Genomic DNA, 18,858 nt, shown 5'->3' with positions numbered 1-18,858 from the left:
GTCTGAAAACTAAATCATTACTCACAAAAAGCATTTGTCTAAACCACTGAATTAAAGAAATTGTTACTTTGCAGGCCCAGTCCTTAACTCATGAACTATTTTCTCAGTGTTAGCCATATAACAGCTTTTCCTTACTGAATCTCTCCTCAGACCACTGAGAAGCCCTCAGCAAGTCGTGTCTGAGGAAGTTACCAGAGCAGAGTGCTTGGCCAGAGGTTGCAGATATATGACCATAGGGTTTACATTTTGAAACATCTTTCTGCTTTGTTAGTATAATCTTGGTTATTCTATATTTATAATTTCCACTATAGACTCAAGGCTAAGTTTCCATTGTTTTTGAAGAAGACAAATTTGTCCTAGAAAAACTTTATGGTGTACACATTATTATCTTTAAAGTTTCTCAATTCACAGACACAAGAAGAAAAAGATACACTCCTAGTGAAAAGTTCTGTCTGTATATTGATTCACCATTCACAAGGAGTTATTGTTACTGGATTACAGCATTTTTCAAAAGTCCATTATTAAATATCTTTTGCTGAATAGATTTACACTATGAGTTCTCCAGTTTAAAAACTGCACACAGCCGGAAACTGTGGACTTTGAATAAATTAGATTATTCTAAAGTCAAGGGTAGATTTAAATATCAGATTTGCACCAGTGTATACTGAAACATCCTTAATGAGTCTCCAGGGCACAATAAACTGCAGTTATTCTGCACAATTTTGAATGAAAAGCCCCAACTATCAAAGCAAAATAATCTTATTGAAACACTGATATACTTTTTTCACTGTCCATCAATTTCACTCAGAACCTCAGATAATCTCCACATGGAAGATAATATTACTTGTAAGTGTAAGTCATAATACAACTAGCTAAAATGGCATTATTTTCCTTGGGCTATACACAATTGACCATGCAAGAAAAAAATACATGTAAAACTCCTCTGACAGAAAGATTTTTCTGGTTTTCAAAGAATTCAGACATTACCCAGTAAAGCCTACTAAAACAGCAGCACAAGAAAATTCTAATCTTTTTAGCTGTCATGACATACAATGCATGGTGATTAACACAGAGGAATATGCAAGAGGTCAATGAGCCAATGGGATAAGTAACCAAAATTAGCAAGTGATCATTATACCATTTTTACTGCATCCTCTTTTCCCCATTTTCTTTCAAGCATCTGTGAGATTTTCAGAAGATATTAAGATGCATTTTTCTCAGCAGATTTTTTTTATTACTTTTATCACCACAACTTCATGTTTTTCAAGAGAACTATATGCTGTAGTTCTCCTTAATCTTTCATTCTTTACTAATTTGTGGACAACAAGCTGTCCATGAGCCAGCAGTGAGTCCCTGGGGCCAAGAAGGCCAGTGGTGTCTTGGGCACCACCAGGAAGAGCATTGGCAGCAAATAGAGGGAGGTGATTCTAACAATGACAACAGACAGAAGGAAAAAGCAGAGTTCATGCAAGTTGAGAAAGGATTAGAAACACAAGCAGTGAGTACTGGCAACAGTTATCTGAGTTTTTTTGTCCTAAGTTCAACATTTTAATGAAGAAAATAAAGTAAATCTTAGCTATTAAAAAATTATGGAAATAGCTGAAGCAAGCATAATGGATACAAAGACATGTCTGACAATCTGTGGACAGCCTTGCACAATACCTCAGAAACAATTTAATGCCCCTTTTCTGTGAGATGTCAAATCTGCTGTCCTTATGTGAATAATACTCTGTCAGTCTTGTAAAAAGCTAAATTAGTCTTACAAGATGGAAGGGGACATAAAAATCTGTCTTGTATATTGTGATTTGTATCTCATCTTAATGTCAGAACTTCAGTATTTGAAGAAAAAAAAGTAGGCACTTTTCTCTGCAGGGAAGATGACAAACTTAAGAACTCTTACATGGTCCCTGAGCATCTCAAAGCCACCACAAACAGATCCACTAGGAAGGAAGTAATCAGCTCTACAGTGTCATATTTTTTTATTAGCTCTGCAGTACTCAGAAGGGTAGTATTTGATTCTGGGAAATTTCTCACAGCTTATTTTGTCCACTTAAAAGTTGTAGAATAACTACAGCCCTCTTTCAGGTTTGCAATTTACAGATCTTCGGACCAAACAGGAAAAGCATTGGGTTTAGTCCTGTAACTTCCTTATAGATTTGAAGTTTTGTTTTTAATTTAATTCATACAAAACTTGTGTGAACAAACCTATTCAAAGAAAAACCTTTGTAAGGAACATGGAGAACATAGGGGACAAAGGACATTATTGCATACATGAGATCTCACAGTCTGGCTGAAACTCTTAGGTTTCCTTGTTGATACTTAGACCTAGCTGAGGTTCATCAACATAACTTACCTTCAAGCTCAGTTCCATTCACATGAACACCACAGCAGGCACCTGAACACAGACACAGAGCTACAGTTACCCACGGGTTAAAACATTGCTTGCAATAGATTGACAAATGTGATTCATTGGAGTGCGATGAGTATGTCCCAAAGGAATGCAGTCTGAATGAAAAATGAGAAGAGCATAAAGTTCAGTCAGTTGGACCCTGGTTTTGCATATAATTAAAAGAAGCTTCAAGCATTCCCTGAGGATACATCTCTGTGTCCATCAGCAAGATATGGCTGTCATAAATATGTTCCCCTTAGTGTTTTTCTAAAAACTTCATATCCAATCCTTTTAAAAATGGACAGAAAAAGAAACCTAAACAATTTTGGTCTGAAGTGCTGGAAAGCAATGATAAATGAACAATATAACTGCAGAATTACTGGTGCCTTTAAATAGCCAGCAGGGACATACTCAATGAATCTCAGAAATGTGATTCTTGGTGCACAGCAGAACTTGTGAAAAAGGGAAAGGTCTGTGTCGTGTGGTTTGGGGATTTTTTTTAGGGGATTATACTTCAGTCTTTCCCGCCATCCAATGAATTTGGCTCCAAGATCACTAAAATAATTATGGCAGTCAATAAAGCATATATGGTAATTGCTACCACCTGCTTTAGCTTTTGAATTGGGGCTAAACATTGCCTGTATGTGATCTCCCCTCTTCAAAGTGCAGGTCTTTATCTGGAATGGAGAAAGGTTAGAGTCTTCAGTTGATCTTCAAGTAAAGACTTATGGAGATGATTTTCATGCAAAAATATAACAAAACTTCCTATTGTTAAATAATTTTTGTCCATTTAAAAATGTATGCTTGCTGTAGAATAGGCTACATCAGTCTTTATTAAAATGTAGAACTGCCAACAGCCAGGATAATTACATTTAGTATTAAAGTGAAGATGAATTTTACTCAGCAGACAGAACTCTCCCTTCTGATTCAAACTTTAGTATTTTTTATAGTGCAGTGTTTTAGTGTGGGGTGTTTTCTCATGAAGAACCACAATCCTGAGCAATAGCCACTTAGAGATTCCTGGTAGTGTTCATAAGCCAGTGGTGCGTGAGCCACGTTTTCACAATGCCTGTGAAGTTTTTCTGAATGTACTACTCTTCATCTACTGTCCTGAGCAGCAAATGAAGAAATACAGGCTACAGCTGACATTGACACCATGTCTGAGCCACCTGAGACTTTCCATGGGCACTGAAAGGGGGAAACTGTACTTCGTAGGAGGACTGGTCCAGGAAAGGACAAGCCTTTTCTCTGACCTACGGATACAAACCAATATATTAGAGGAGCAATGAACTGTATTTCTGTAAGTATCCAAAAGTGCACAAACAGCAGTTTGCAGGCCTGTTTGCTCTCTTGATGTGTGGCTCTGCTGAGAACTATGCTGTGTCTGTGGAGTAATGTGAGCAGATCCCAATTACCCTTAAATAAGCTAGCCTAATCAAAGACACTGAGATTAACACTGGCTGCAAAGTTCACCTAAGAAGCTCTTTATAGCCCTGAACATCCTATGTGAGTGGCAGGTAGGCTGAAGCTGCTCCAAGTAGGACTAGGTATGATTTAAACCAAAGTGAGCCAAGGGCAGGTTGAAAAAAGGCATGTGAGCTCCTAACTCATATACAGAGATCTGCCTATTGCACCATGGAATCTTGTGGCTGCCCTGGGTGTCAACACAAGAAGAGTCTGCCCTGAAGCAGCATGGTCCAGGCAGAGTCCTCCAGGGCCAGCTGCAAAATGCAGCATTGGTCCCCTGGCTGACACCCTGTGACAGGCACTGAGCAGCATTTGAACAATTTTGCCAAGTGTGTTGTGACCTTAACTCTGCTGACTTCCAGGAAGTTTAAGGCAGCTAAATACCCAAATGATTTTTAAAATGGAAATTAAATTCTAAGGAACATATGGCCTGTCCACACCACAAAACAAATGTGGCAGATTTAATCTAAATAGCAGGGGCAGTAACAGAAGGGGATAGTTTCAATGTCAGCATGTGCTAGAAGGCCACATACAGAATCAGCTCCTGGAGTCAAGAATTTGCACCTTAGCACCTACCTGAGATAAAGACGGAGTTGATGCATCTCTACTACTTTTTTTAAGCCAGTTATTTAAACTAGTAAACATAAATGTGCAAACAGTATGAATGCATTTATACTGGTGGATTAAGCAGCATTTAATGGTTAAATTAAGCACCTTTTTATGGTTTAGTAGGTGAACTCTGGGTTTGTTCTGGTTCAAACGAGTCAGTGTAATACAAATAATTCCCAGGCATAATTCAGGAGTCAGCAGGTGTGAGGGACAATTCTCCACACTCATGCAGTTTGCAGGCAGGAAAATCTGCTCTGGGAGATGTCATGGTTTAGCCCCAGCTAGCACTATTATTATTATTATTATTATTATTATTATTATTATGTTGTTGTTGTTGTTGTTGTTGTTGTTGTTGTTGTTGTTGTTGTTGTTGTTGTTATGTTGTTGTTGTTGTTGTTGTTAAATTGAAAAGGAGAGAAAGAGAGGAATAAAGTCCAAGAGAGGCAGGTGATGCACAGTACAGTTGCTCAACACCTGCTGACACATGCCCAGAAGCAATAGGCCCCTTCCATGAGTTCCTATACTGAGCATGATGTTCTACAATATGGAAGAGCCCCTTGGGCAATTCAGGTCAGCTGTCCTGGTCATGACTTCCCTCCAGCTTCTTGTGCACCTCTTTGCCTGCAGAGGGTGGGAAACTGGCAAGTCCTTGAGTTAGAGGAAGCATTACCCTGAAACACTTAAAACATCAATGTGTTATCAATGTTTTTCTCATACTAAATCCAAAACACAACATGACACAAGAAGAAAATTAACTATCCTAACTGAAACCAGGACAGGAGAGTAATGCAGTTTCTTTGCAGAGATGGACCTTGGTACCAATCAATGCCCATGATTGCTCCTAGGCACATTTTGTTTACTGCTCTAAAAGTAGTCTTTGACTACAGCATTTTCACTTTGCTCTCTGGTTATGCTCAATATTTCAGGGATATTTTAAAGCATTTACTCCATAATGTTTTCGCAGCTTTCCCACTTCAACACTTCTGCAACTCTGTTCCACTGTGAAGAGACAGCTGTGACCAGCTTTGTCCAAATAACTCTGTTTACTATTACAAACCTACAGCTGCAAAGGCAATTCAGTAACTCACCTTATATATACACACAGTGCTTTCAAAGAAAGACTACTTATATACTATGAAATTTGTGAATGCTTTCCAGGGGTTAAAATTCCTCAACATCCTCACAGCACATTAAAGCAAGGTCTATGCACATGACCCACACAAGAATGACAGGATACTCTTGCAGAGTGCCAGTTCAGACCAGCTGCAAATTGTGATTTCAGGTCTTGAAGCAACTTGCAATAAAACTAAAGAGATCAACAATGATGTATCTTCTTCTTTTTTTGTTGTTATTTGGGGGCCAGAAGGACTGTTTCTTGGTGTGTCCACCCATAGAAGAAAATTAGGACTGCAATCTATTAATCATCTTAAAGCTCCTACAGACTCATGAAAAGCAAATTACACTGCCTGAAAATGTAAAAATCGTCTGCTTCTATTTTATGAGAGAGCATGGGCATAAAAATGGAAATAATCCCTTCAGGACACAATCCAGGGAGAAAAAAAAAACCACATAACCCTGAGTTATAAACAGGAAGAGATTTTTAGTGTACTGCAGAGGATTTAGTGAAGGGATCCCCATTAATGTTAATAGGAGGCAGAGGGATGAATCTCTCACACTGAAGTAGAAATTCAGCTTTTCACATCAAATGTTCTGACAGCCAACAGCTTGCCACTGCCTGTGCACCCAGCCAGAAGCAGGGATGAAAACAGTTAATTGCTTTCTGATGTTGGAGTTGAATCGAGGATACAATATAAGGATAAGGCATCTGGAAATAATGCTCCTTTTAAGAAATCTGAGAGGTAAGTGCCTGCTTTGCTGCACAGGCATGGGATCCCTCACTCTGCAGCTCTCTGGCAAAGTCTAAAGTGAATGTCATATAGATTAGATGAGATTAACCTCAAACTTCATTGCCCATGCAAACAAGGCAATCTAAGTGAATTGACACATTTGCTAACTATTTTTATGAAAACATAAATGATTCTCCCTGCAAAGCTTTTAAGCAAATTACAAACCAACATTAACATAAAGGCAAAATGAACTATTCTGCTGTAAGGATCTTGTGTTTTTTATATAATAAGTGAACTTTTTTATGTTTTGTAATGTTTAACAATGTAAACTATGAAACGTGCTGATGTAGTCTTCATTCACTGCATTTTCTTAGCCAAAACTTATCTTTTTTATAATAGAAGACATATTGACAGTAATCTACTGGACTCAATTACAGATTTTCCTCAGTTTTGAAAGAACTTCAGATTTCATTTGTAGCCTTCTTGTGCATCCAAAAGTGAGGGGAGAAAAGCAATGGAAAATAAGAATTAAATTCAGTGAAGGAAATAATGGAAGTGCATAACAACTGGAGATTTATGACTAGTTGTCTATCTACGTTGTGTGGAGCCAGGAAGAATGGGAGGTGTCTTTCCCCTGAAGAGGAGGGAAGACACAAAGTGCAATGAACTGATCACAGCTATCATTCCTCATCCCCCATGCCACCATGAGAGCAGGAGGTAGAGAAATTGTGAGTAAAATTGAGCCAGAGAAGAAAGAAAGGTGGGAGAAAGGTATTTTAAAATCTGGATTTTTTTCTCATCATCCTACTCTGACTTGATTAGTAGTACATTGAATCATTTTCCTCAAGTCTGTGTTGCCCATGGTTTTAGTCTGCACTTGCAGATTTTCATAACTGGGTCAGAGCAATTTGATCTATCTTTGAAGCCAGCATTCTTTTGAGCAGGGTGTGAACTAGAGACCTCCACAGTTCTCTTCTAACCTAAATTAATCTCTGATCTTATGTGAGGTTGAAAATAATGCTCAATTCCAGAAACAATTCTGCAGAAGAAGAGACATTATTATAATCTTTGTGGAAAGATGGCTGGAGGCAAAATTAGAGAAAACTGAGAAGTTCTATTCACATCCTAACAGAAGTTCAGGAATTAAAGGGTGAAATGCAACTGCTATTCCCTGAATGGAATGTGGTTGACATGCTGGAAACATGTTCCACAATGATTCCCCACACCTACAATCTGCAATGTAAGCACCTGCTAAGGGATCTGGAATGGAGAGCGTGCAGCAGTGTGGAGGAACCACAGCCAAGCTCTGTTGAAACCCTTGCAGGGAGGGGAACTTGATGGTCAACTTGTGGTACTTTGCAGTTGAAAAATCACAAAGCACCAAGAGAAATAGAAGATGTCCTGCTGCTGAGCCCTCCTCAGATGAACTTGATTCATTATAATCTCATAGTAATATTAACTCACAACTTCATCCCGTAGTTTCCTGCCTCCAAGGTACACCCACCCCTCACTCTGCATATTTTTTTATTTCTGTATCTTTCAGAGTGAAGCAAGAGAATTTTACACCAATCAGTAACAAAGGTTTGACTTAACAAAGGTATGTTTCTTTGGAGTCACTCAAGCTTGAAACATAAAGAACTAGTATAAAATTAAGTAGGGAATGGGAAGAAGCCAGGGAAAACTCCATGATAAATTCTGGGACCAGCTGGTGGACTGAACCTGTCTTCCACTCCAAAGGCATGTTTTGTGGGTAAGAACTATACACTATCCACACCAAATTCGGGATTAGAGCTTATCTGTGTATTGCTTTAAATACATGTTTGGAGTCAGATACTATCACTGACAATCCTTGAAACTTAACCTGTCACAATTTTCTATTCAACTTAAATTTAAAATGTTTAAAATTAAAGAGAGTTATTCCGTAAACTGCTAGTGTGGATCCTTCACAGGCACTGACCATCACCAGTAGCAGGCAACATACTCACATAATGTAGGAGACCTGCTGAGGGCTGTCCCTTAAGCTGTTGATGTGTGTTCCTCAGTGAACAAGTCAGCTCTGACCCAGCAAGACTGCTCAGTGAAGGGTGCTCCTAATGGGACACTGGCAGACTGGTTGAGCTCAAGGGTCTCAGCTTCCTTGGGGCACTGACAGAGAAATCAAACACTAAGGGTCAAATATATCTCCCCTTTCATATATTTCACCTTTCTAAAGATCTAGTCTGAGACAGGAGGGAACCAAGAGGCCCATGAGGTTCAAATTCACATGTGGAGATCATTCCTTATCCTTTTAATCACTCTGCACCTGCACCTGTACATTTCTATATACATAGCACCATTCTATGTTGAAAGTGGTCAGGATTTACCTCAGAAGCTCTTTCAAATATCATTAGAAGCTGTATTAAAGTGAAATTTTTGCATATAGGAAAGTTTTTGCTGTAGTTTCTGTTCTTTGCTTCACTGTCCTTTTCTGGAGGAGAATATGAAAGGCAAGGTGCTGTAGTTTTCTCTCTCTTCACTTGTCCCAGGCTTGCCGGGAAGATGAAGCCTCATAATGATGTGGCTGAATTGCACAACTTTGGCTCAGACTTCTAATTACTTGGATTGAGAAATGAGCTGTGAAAAAGTGTGTAGAGAAAAGATAAGAAAGATAAAGTTGCAGACAGGTAAGAGTGCTGAGACAGGATCTTTAGTAGCTCTAGCATTCAAGAAGGAAAGCTTTCTCATGGAAGGTTATAAAAGAAACAAAACGGAAAGAAAAAAAAAATCATAAAAACCCACAAACAAAAAACCCCAAATGCAATGCCAAAAGGTAGCAGCTCAGGAGCAGAATCTATGCTATGCAGCAAAGCAGTTCAGCCCTCTTCCTGACTAATGCTTACCTGGCCTGTAAACACTCCTTCAGTGTCTTGTTTGGGTGGAAAGTATAATAAATAATAATAAATAATAATAAATGTGGCTTCATAAACACAGCTAACTTTTGTGTACGTTGGCTTAGACATAATTGTTTTATCCCTTAAAAGTGTGTATACCTTGATTGCAGGGTCTCATTAAAGGGCTAAACATGCATGAGGAACAAGTGTCCCAAAGAGACAACATCACAAAAGTGCAATTCTGAGCTGTGCAGCAATATTTGTGTTGCATTTTGGGGCAGAAGAAAGAACTTGTGAATCTGTCATTTTATTAATCAACTTGATTAGATGTAAAAACATGTAGGTTGTGTGACAAACCCCTTAGGAGCATTAATGCCATTGTCAGGGACATCTTTCTATGTGGTTTCTCTGCCTGGCTATTTTGTAATTAATGTCATTCCCAAACACGCAATTCAAGACCAGCATTTCTCAAGGGTTTTCAATGCAGTGTCACTTCTTTTCACAAACTTTCAGCACTGAGCCATGAAACCAAGAGTATCAGCATGAGTTTAAGCAATTTATGTGTAGCTGATTGCAGTTTGAAAATTATTATTCTTAAGTAAAACTGTCTGCCTTCAGTTCATAGTAGGGGAACTCCTAGAATTTGAAAGAAAAAAGAAGTAGCAGCAATGTAGTTTCAACTACCAGATACTGACAAACCCACCAGTATCTACTGCACACTTCCAAGGACCACCACAGTCTGTGCCAAGGGCATCACACCATCCTCCAGAGAAAGCACTCTCTCTATTTTCTACCAAATTCCTCAGGTTAGAAATTGCTTTGCCAGGTGCTTCTTCTTTGTGAGGAAACATTACAAACAGAGCCCTAGCTGTTACCTCTTTTACTCAATCTTATTTAACTTTCCTGATTTTTGGCTTCTATACCCATTAGAGCTGTTGATGTTAAGCAAATAGATATGGATTTCTCTTCAGAGATACTTTTCACAAAACTTGAACAGGATAAGCGAGGATGCTCTGACTTATGAAATACTCCAATAGTCCCCTGCTTTGGTGTGTCCTCAGAGGTTGGAGGCTTTGCAAGAGCTGGCCTGAGGTTATTTACAGCTAAAGCTTTGGCTGACCAAACAGCTGGGACCATCAGTAAAGAAGACACTTCTGCATGTCAGCAGATGATAGTCATGATAGCATCATCAGGTCAGCAAGCCCTAAGAAGCATAGAAAATATTCTATGCTATTCTATATTCTAGTTCCAAATCTCCTTAGAGGCTCCACTTCCACGTCCATCAACCATAGCTGTTGGCATATTTGCCATACACCGAACAATTCCCTCCTTTTCTGCAGTAGTATCTTGTCCAAGGAGGGGCTCTAAGCTGAAATCTAAATTCCTCAGTTGAATCTGTCAGGCTGCCTTCTTAGCAGTGACTTACAGAGCCAGGTGCCATTATTTTTCTGAAAGACACAAAGGGAGGAAATCAAGCAATTAGAAGATCTTGTAAAATCCTGTCAAGCTGCAGAGTGGTCTATTTATTTTCCTATTGATCTTGCCTTTCTTTCTTTGAGGAATAATGACTGTCTCATCAAATGCCTCAAGTTCCCCAATGTCACACTGTGCCTTAACCTTTGTAATGCTAAAGATCTCAGATTTGCAATTCTGTAACCTTTCTCTCTGCAATCGTTCACCTGAACTGCTGTGGTGATATTTTTTCTGCCTTGTCCTCCTGCTGTTATTCTCAAGTCTTTTCTCCTCTAGACTCAGATATCAGATTTGTCACAGGAGATAACTGCTGTGGCATGACAATTCCTCTTTTTTCCTGTTTTCCCCTGTATCGTGTTGTTTGAATTTTAGTTTAGCTATTTTTCAGATATGTATTATTCATTATTATACATGGACAGTTCTCAGCCAGTGACTTTCCCTTCTCTGAAGATGTCCCAGAAACGAGTCTGAAGCCAATGTTCACTTTGCAGGCTACTGCATAAAAGCCTGCTTTAAATTTATTTGGCAGTTTTAATTTTCAAGGAAGCAACAGGATATTGTAAAGCACTTGAGAAAGGAACGGTGTTTTCTCATGAGCTAGTTGAACACTAAATGTTATGGACACCGAATGTTAGCATAATTTTCTAACTGCCACCACTCTATTTGTCTATTCATCTACAGTTAAAGGTATTATTTTACTTTTATGTGCTTGGCTTTACAAAAGCTGAAAAAAAAATTGGAACATTTTAAATCTGAAAATGTTTCTTGTAGGTATCATTTTCAGCATAAATGCCACCTTACACTTGGCTATGAGCACGCAGGTAGCTGAGTTATTGCAGCTGTCTGTGCTGTGAGAAAACATTGTGCAGGCAAACCTCAGCCCTCCCGGGCCAGCCATGCTCAGTCAGCCACATGGGGTGCTTACTCCTGCTATAAACTTTGTGAATCCTGCTGAGCACATTCTGTGACAGACAATAAATCCCAGACAGGTTGAATGAGACACTCAACCTGGTTACTTACAGTCCTTAAAAATGGTCCAGGCCAGGTGTGGACATGAACAATGTCAGTGACCAGCACAGCCCCACAGCACACAACACCCTGCCCCCGGATCCCGGGGCTGGAGCCAAAGGCATTTTCAGGGAGGCTGAGTCCTGCAGAACATAGAGGTACAGAGGGCAGCATGGCACAAACAGAAATTAGCCTCACCGGGGGTCAGAGAGCCACAGAAGGGAGATCAGGAAGCCTGTCTAAGCCTTTCTATAGGTCAGATCAGCTGGGATAATGTCATTATTGACAAATATGTGTCTAACATCATGCATCAAGCTTTGATTTTTTTTTTTCATCACTCATGAAGGAATTGCTTAATTCAACCTCAGCAGATCCAACAGAAGAATATAAAAACGAAAATCTGAGTATCTGTAGATTATTTCAGTTTGCATTTGAAAAATGAGATCTTGTTGAATATGCTTAGCTGGCAGCATTTTAGGTGATGTCAAGCCCTGGCCTGATGCCAGACAGGAGGAGGTATTAAAAAAATTAAATTTAAATCTAAATATAAGGGCAATAAATAATTTCCTCATGCAATTACAATAAGTAATAAAAAATACCAAAGCCACTACTTTGATTTACAATGAAGTAAATTATTCTGATTGGCTTGCAATAATTTGCATAACTTGAGGGGCGGGGGACACATGTCTAAGCATAATTTAAAACACTAAATTAAAAAAGAAAAAAATAAGGAAATATATCTCTATCTTTTTTGAGTCTTGGACATCTCTTAAATTGTTTCTCAGTCACCAGAATGAAATGTCTATAATTTTTCCATTCAAATTTCTGAATAAAATATTTCTATTCTAGGAAAATAAATCTAGCATAGAGTGGTCAAATCTTTCTCTAAAATTATATCTATGATGAACAGAGTCTTTATCTGGAAACTAGTTTGCTTACCCGCATTTTTTTCATGAATTGAAGCCTTATTTTTCTTACTGCCATCTGTGGATCAAGAGAGCTACTGTACCACAGCCAAGCTTTCTTGTAATTCTACACAATGAGCAAGAATAAAATCAAATAAAACCTTCTCTTTGTATGTATACATATATTAAATGACAGATGCCCCATGGCAACATGCAGAATTGTTATTCATCACACAAAATGGGCCAGATTCTCTGATCTGGCATCATCGCTTCACATTGCATTGCATTGCAAACATAATCCAGACCTAAAGCCTTGTTCAAGCTGACATGGTGAGGATTATCCCATTGCTCAGATAATCCATTTGGACAGGCAAAGTCTGTTCTCCTGGGACTTCTTCCTTTGCCATTAAGTACAGCAAGGCATGGGGTTCTTGCTTAAGGACAAGAAAAAATTAATTAGCCTCTTACCACCTCACACTGAGTAAAACCTTATTACGACTTTTAGCCTCTCTATGATAGGATTGACAGAAGAACTTCCCCCAGATGCAGCCACATGTGTGCAAGGAGGTGGAGAGCATTGAGCTAGGTAGTAATTAGCTGCCTAATTAGTTTCATTGTCTGGGGCTTTCGCGTTCAACCGATTCTTCATCTTGCCTGAGTACTCAGTGCCAATCTGCAAAGTAACAGCATGGCAAAGTTTACGCTATGCAGAAAGGAATTTAGATTCCAGATGCCATGAACATTTTTCAATATTTGTAAGCAGTATGTGTCATGGGATGCTCAGAGATCAAATAAGTAGAGATCTATGTGTACTGAACAGACTCCAAAAGATTTTGACAGCACAAGTTCAGGATATCGTAAAAGAGATCAAAAATGTCAGCCAAAAATTATTAGGTACAATATATTGAATTAAGGAAGAGAAGAAAGGATAATAAGATAATATTCAAAACCCAAGGTAATGTCCTCATACTCAGGCAGGAGACAGCCAAGCTGGGAAAAAAGGGAGAATCCAGGCTGGTTTGGCACTGCCTCAGCCCCTGCTCCTTGTCAGCAGGGCTGGGCCACAGCAGCCCCTAGAAAACAGCCGCCTCTCTTCTTGAAAGGCAGGAGAAGTGCTTCCCCTGAGCTGCTAGAGGACTTTAGTAGCAGGAGGACTAGAAGTCACTCCTATCTTTGTCTCTTTTACTATGCAAGTTGATGCCAGGCACTTGGGGAGTAGATCATCATTAGCAGAGAAATGAGTGAATCAGAGTTGAAAATTGGATTCCCGGGTTGCAAGTTCATCTGAATTTTCTCTTTGGAAAGGGATGAACTTGTGGGTGGGTGGGTGATGAGAATATTGTTGGAAGAGTTCAGCTCTCCCTGCTGATCCTGTGTGAGATCCAGCAAGTCACTTAGTCTCTCAGTTTGCCAGTTCTTTTATCTGTCACACAGAATGAGTAGTGCTTTGTTTCCCACATCCTGAGATCATATGTTCTTCCTTTTTCTAAAACAAAGAGCATCCCAGCTGTGAGCTGCTCTGAACACAGGGACATTTTGTTTTCATTTACTGACATTCAAGTAACAGTGTTAACGACTGACCAGACACCCCCAGATGAGTTTAAAGAAGAGCCTTCAAAAAACCAAAACAAAACAAAATTAAAAACAACAAATGACCGAAACAAAATAAACGCCAAACCTGTAAACAACCTGTCTATTGTATGGAAATCAGAATGCTCCCTTATCGTAAGTGTAATTTTGTTCATTAACTGAATTTTTAAAACTTTGATTAGTCCCCCATTTTCTCATGTAACTACAGTTCAAAGCACTTGAACTACAAAGTAGTTTTACTTACAGCTAAGAGTATCTTAACCAATATTTTCAGGGGGGCTGCGGCAATATGTTTGAGCTGCTGTATGCATGACAGCAAAAGAGAGGGGAAATTTTTTATGCAGTATGGTTGAACAAAAAAAAAGGGTGAGGAATTGTTATATGAAACCCATATACTACATGACCTGTGCTGACAGGCAAAATCCAGCAACCCCCCAGATGTGGTTTTGCACTAATATTAAGTGCCTGTTCAGGAAAGCCCATTGCAGCACACACTGAAAGACCTTTGCTGCTGCTGAATCACTCTGTTTGTCACAGACATGTTTTTTTTCCAATTATATGAGGAATTAATTGCTCTGTGCTACCACCTCATTTTCTTTAGACACAGAGCTTCATAAGGTCAGCATGCCTGTGACATTTGAGACTTACTGCACATCGCTTATTTCCTAGAGAGTTGTGAGTAAAATAGTGGATGGAAATACATCTTTTGCTCTTTGCAGCAGTGCCATAGGATCAGTCTTGGGTATTTGTTTTGCATTTTCACGTGAGTAATTACCACATGAAACCTGGAGATTAGTGGGGAATGTGTTTTGTTTGATACATATTTGGCTTTGGCTAAATAATAATAAATATCTGCATCCCATTCTTGCTGTTTTACTTTTTTAAGCTAGGACTGTGATGCCATCCACAAAAATCAGGCAAATGAGTTGTCGTCTATTTCCCTTCCCAAACAGACCCCAAAGCCAGTTCCCTGAGTCAAGGCACTGGTCAGACATGTGAGACATCCAGATTCAAACACTAATTCTGCCTGAATCAGAGTAGTGATTCAGAACAACCCTCCCCAAAGACACCTAATCTATCAGGTAAGTACAGAGTATATCTTGTTATACTTTATGTAAAATTAATATTCATACAAGCAGAGATTCAAACTGACATTTTGCAGCAAGCACCTTTATTAAACCTCAGAGATTTTCTTTCTCTTCTGAGACTAAAGAATGTCTAACAAAGTGAACTGTAATAAGCTGTAAGTGAAGAGCCTTATTCTGAAAGAGTTTTTAAATGTTTATAAATGTTTCATTTTAGTGGCCAAATCAGAAATTTAAACACTAGTGCAGCTCAGATGTTAATGTTCTCTCAGCTTCGTTGTGGTCTAATAAGGAAATGGCAGTAGCAATCCCTGATTCTGGAAAAGTTTGGCATGTTTTATATGCAAAACATTTAGTGTGAAACTCTTTTGTATGAAAGTGCACTAGTCCTTCATAAAATTATGAGGTGTGCATTAGGAAAGAAAATCATTTTCTGTACCTAAATATTTATTTAGTTTTTAGTATTCTATTGTAAAAAAGAATTCAACAAAGCCTTCTGTTCTTTTTTCTGTCCTTTTATGAATTATCTCAATTCTTTTGGTACAGTTGGTCTTACTACCCACTGCCAAGGGAAGATAATATCACCCTGAGGAAATATTTTACTGTATTCAATAGGTTTATTATAGTCTGAATTCATCTTTCAAAAAACCAAAGAGAGGCCCTGGGGTAGCTAGAGAAAGGATGTTTAAGGGCCTGTGGAACACATCACAAGTATTAACTTTCCAGTCTAAGGTCTTCCAGGTTTCTCTGAATGACTCTATCTTGGTGTTTCACCAGAAGTATTTTGAAGCTGATTTCCTTGTTGTGCTTTGGTTCACATTGATGAAGGGCACCAAAGGGCATGAACTACATTACCCATGGATTGAACTAGAAGAGTGTCAGGATCACTCATAAAGCACTCCAAACCCTAAAGAACATGCAGTCCACCAAAAAAGCAAGAACTAGTCCAAAATAAACTCCCCTGAAAGACATCTGTCAGGTCTTCACAAACATCTGCTTTGATTGAAGGCATACTGTGCTACTGAATTTTTTGTACAGAGCAAATGTAGCCTTTGCATCCTACCTGCGAAACAGGTAAATACTCTGTGAAATACTCTTACTTTGGAGGGAGCAGACAGTATTAAGGACAGGGAAGGTGTGTGCTTGGGTAAAAACTCTTGGTGTCATAGTGTGGGAAGAGGTGACAACTCCTTAATGCCCCTATGAGCAAGGGTGGAACCAATTGCACTCGGGATGTGTTCTTCCTTACCTGCCAAAACTACTGCACATTCAAAAGGCAAACACAGATAGGTCAGGAGTTGGTTGCGCCTTACAGACCTAAAGGAAATCCAAGAGAGCAAAAAGGTACTGCCTTCCTCACTGGGAGGGACACAGACAGTTTTGAGAGCAGTAGGAAGTGCTGCTAGACATCAGGTCTGGAACAGGGTGCAGCTCCCTGTGACAGCTCTGCAAGGTAGTTGTACACCAGACACGTCCTGAGAGGTTGCATGGGTTGAGGGTGAGTGGTGTGAATGGTCGTACTGTTCAGTCAAAGGCTCTGCAAAGGTCTCTCAGAGCAGTGACATCCCTGAGGCTTCTGGAAAACACAGCTGGATGGTGTGCATGTGTGCAGCTACTGCTCTGTGCCTTGACAGTGTGTGTCTCCTCAGCTTTAAAACTGGCCTCCAGCTTACCCAGCCAAGCAGCTCAGTGGCAGCCCTGTGCCTGTCAGTAAGTGCTGCTTTTCTGAGCCCTTGTCCACCATGCCAAACACAGCACAACTCATAAAGTCTGCAGCCCAGGACCAAGGCCTACAAACAGTATGAGACGTGCAGTTACCCTATTTTGGGGCAAGTTTCAAACACTTTTCTCTTTCAAACCATATTTCTGCTTTGCAGAATATAATTTTCTCTCTTGGGCTTTCACCTTAGCCATCATCAATGGCAAACCAAACACCTTCCTACTCTTACAAACCCAGTCTATAATCTCCTGTGCTTCTACTTTCTAAATAACTACAAATCTTTAATTTGGACCTAGATTGAAAGATTTGGCTTGCTTCCTTTGTTGTACAAAAAACATATGGCACGGTGTTGACTGAATGGCAACAACACCATCCAATAAGAGCCCACTCCATCCCTTCTGCTCCATCCCTTCTATCACCACTGCCCATCACGGTGCTGGGATCTCTTCAGGGTGCAGCTCAGAGTGTACCCAGGTACAGGCACATCCAGCTGACGCTGAATTCAGTTCTACCTTTCACATGACAGTAAAAGTAAAACTAGTTTTATAAAAGCAATCTGTTCTACGTACCGTCTCTTACATGGGTTTCATATGGAGACAAACTCCATTTGAAACACTTCCCCTATTTTATTTTAAGGGCAAAGGAATGAAGCAGGAGAGCGCTAACATGTGGCAGTATGGAATTACTTTCCTGGTTTTCTTCTTTGTTCATCCATGACAGGGAATGATGCCTGCAGCTTCTCAGATAAGGAAAATCATATATTAAATTTATTGTATAGTACATATTTACTTTGAACAAGCACCCTCATTATTAGTGATAATGGAGAAAGTCAGATATCTTTATTGCATCTATTTATAAATGTACTGAGATATACTCAGTTGTTTGTTTTTTTTTATATATCAGCATCATATTTTTTATACCCATCTACTATGAGATTTTTTTCTGCTGAATTTAGTTGTCTGCCAAATAGCAACTAATCATTGATGGGCAGATTTTGCTGTAGGATAAATAATTGTTTAGATATAGAGAAACCTGAATGTAGGACAGTATATAACTTCCAAATGCTTTAGCTAAATAGAAGACTTCTGAAATAGCAAGCATCCAATATTTTTAACTGTCAAGGGGAATTCAGTAGGTTGAAAAATATGTCCAGTAAAAAATTTCACCCATAAACTAAAGAAGAGTTTTGCAGGGAGCTATTGCAGAATTGAAAAAAGTTATGTCTAAACATATTTACTTATTCTCCTGCAAAATTACAGCAGACACCTACACAAAATCCTGCAAAAAAAAAACCTATATATCCTAATTAAAGGTTATTTCAATGCAAATCAGGAATTTTTTTAAAAATTTAATGTATACATTAATTAATTCACAAACAAAAGGAAATAACTAAGCAGCAAAATCACTTGGCTCTTTGTAATCAGTCTCTGGCTGCATGGTGCCAATTGCATGGTGTTAGCTGCAATCTGCCACTGACAGATGTACTCAGGTTTGGATTCTGTTACTTAATCTAAAGGCTGTGACAGTGTTTGGATAATTCTGATGTTATCCTGAGAGGATTAGGATTCTAGATAAATTTAAACTCTCTTCTCCAATGCATATTTGAAGATGATGCACATTTGCAGGAGACCGGCTGTCACAAACCTAACTTGGCCTATGTTTTTATTTGAACATATGTGGTTTCTCAAAGGAAGTGAACTGTAGTCAGAGATGAAAGCCATTCAGTGCCTCTGATCTCTGTTATATCACTTCCAAATGAGATCACCTTCACTGCACATTTTCTTTTCCTGGCAACAATCTGGGGGAATTTACAGAATTACAAACAGTCTTTTATTTTCAGAGTATTGAGAAATTAGACTAGATCCTGATTCATTGCTTTTTCTTCAACATATAAT

The sequence above is a fragment of the Lonchura striata genome, chromosome 2 (genome assembly GCF_046129695.1).
Source record: "Lonchura striata isolate bLonStr1 chromosome 2, bLonStr1.mat, whole genome shotgun sequence".
NCBI classification, from domain to species: domain Eukaryota; kingdom Metazoa; phylum Chordata; class Aves; order Passeriformes; family Estrildidae; genus Lonchura; species Lonchura striata.
Note: the sequence above shows the minus strand (reverse complement) of the source record.